The 2,080-nt window shown below is 47.0% G+C and overlaps 1 protein-coding gene across 1 annotated transcript in view; it reads right to left on the bottom strand.

The window, feature by feature from the left end:
- The window catches only part of LOC116686761 (plasma membrane calcium-transporting ATPase 2), a 6,950-nt gene that overhangs the window by 506 nt on the left and 4,364 nt on the right, over positions 1–2,080 (bottom strand). The gene's annotated exons all lie outside the window — the stretch shown is intronic.

Genomic DNA, 2,080 nt, shown 5'->3' on the forward strand with positions numbered 1-2,080 from the left:
CAGTAATATTGTAATATAACTAATTATTCCCAAATGACAGTAACCAGTAATATATAATGTATTGCATTTTGGAAGTAACTTTCCCAACGCTAATGGTATGTACAGCATTAATTCTCAAATTAAAGCCAGTATTCAAATAATGTAGTCGTTTACAATAGTCAGCTTTTATCAATCGATGTTAACGGCTGTCAATGAAATTGATACTTGCAGCTAGCAATGCTAATTAATAGCCAACCCTTGTTAACCATTCACTAACTATTTACCATTCACAGACAAGAAGGAATCTGAGTCCCAGTCACAAGGTTGTGCTGAGCAGCAGAAGTCTCCCGACCTCAAGTCCCTGGGTCATCCTCAAGAGAGGTTCCGTCTTCGTGGCCATTACGTTTCACACTCCCTCAACCATCTGCTCATTATTTTCTCAATTAATTGATTGATAGTTTTGTCAATAAAATGTCAGAGGATAGTGATAACGGCCCGTGTAATTTCCCAAAGCCCAAGTGGTAGGCTATGTTGTATCTAACCAACAGTCCCAAAATCCAAAGCTATTAAGTTTGTTATCGTGTATGACAATGAAAAGCATCAAATTCTCACATTTAGGAAGCACGAAACTCCTCCTTCTCTGTGAGACATACAAACCGAACTTACTTTTTTTGTCATTTTTCTTATCTTCACCAGCAGCAAGCAGTGTAAATATGATTCCCGTCTGCGAGTTCACACCTACAGCAGTGACTAAAAACTTGCCAGAGCCCTCCATGACATGGGTGCCTGAGAGAGAGAGAGAGAGAGAGAGAGAGAGAGAGAAAGGGGATTTTACCACAGTGGGAGCTGTGGACAGCTTTATTGCAAGCACACAGGAAGGCCATTGTAAAAAGAAAGCAATAAAAGGGACAAATCTTAGTTAAAACTTTTTATAGTGGCTGTATGTCACTTTGTACAGCATGCACATTGTTTTCGAATTGTCACCATCTTTTGGCTTTAACACTACATTGGTGAGCTGATTGTCGATGCTGTATTCTGGGAGGCAAACACCGAGTCCATGCATCCTTTGCAGGAATGTGTGCATTTCTGCACAAACCGGAAAGAAAACTATGCATTAAGAGTTCTGGTCTAATAGGAGGCCCCCTAAAATTATCTATTTTTAAACCATCACTCACTGTTACTGTGGTGGCTCACACTAAAATAATCATGGCCATAACACACTAAGTTCATCCATCCATCTTCATCCGCTTTATGCGGTATCGGGTCGCGGGGGCAGCAGCTCCAGTAGGGGACCCCAAACTTCCCTTTCCCGAGCCACATCAACCAGCTCCGACTGGGGGATCCCGAGGCGTTCCCAGGCCAGGTTGGAGAATCTCTCCACCTGTCCTGGGTCTTCCCCGAGGCCTCCTCCCAGCTGGACGTGCCTGGACACCTCCTTAGGGAGGCCCCAGGAGATCCTTACCAGATGCCCGAACCACCTCAACTGGCTCCTTTCGACCGAAAGAGCAGGCGCTCTACTCCGAGCTCCTCTCGGATGACTGAGCTTCTCACCTATCTCTAAGGGAGACCCCAGCCACCCTCCTGAGGAACCCTTTCGGCCGCTTGTACCCTGGATCTCGTTCTTTCAGTCATGACCAGCCTTCATGACCATAGATGAGGGTAGGAACGAAAATTGCCCGGTAGATCGAGAGCTTTGCCTTCTGGCTCAGCTCTCTTTTCGTCACAACGGTGCGATACACAGAATGAAATACCGCACCGGCTGCTCCGATTCTCCGACTTATCTCACGCTCCATGGTCCCCTCACTCGCGAACAAGACCCCAAGGTATTTAAACTCCTTCACTTGGGGTAAGGACTCACTCCCCACCCGAAGAAAGCATTCCATCAGTTTCCTGCTGAGAACCATGGCCTCAGATTTAGAGGTGCTGATCCTCATCCCAGCCGCTTCACACTCGGCTGCGAACCGATCCAGTGAGTGCTGAAGGTCACAGACCGATGATGCCATCAGGACCACATCATCCGCGAAAAGCAGCGATGAGATCCCGAGCCCACCAAACTGCAACCCCTCCCCGCCCGGACTACGCCTCGATATCCTGTCCATAA

The sequence above is a fragment of the Etheostoma spectabile genome, unplaced genomic scaffold (genome assembly GCF_008692095.1).
Source record: "Etheostoma spectabile isolate EspeVRDwgs_2016 unplaced genomic scaffold, UIUC_Espe_1.0 scaffold465, whole genome shotgun sequence".
Lineage (NCBI taxonomy): Eukaryota > Metazoa > Chordata > Actinopteri > Perciformes > Percidae > Etheostoma > Etheostoma spectabile.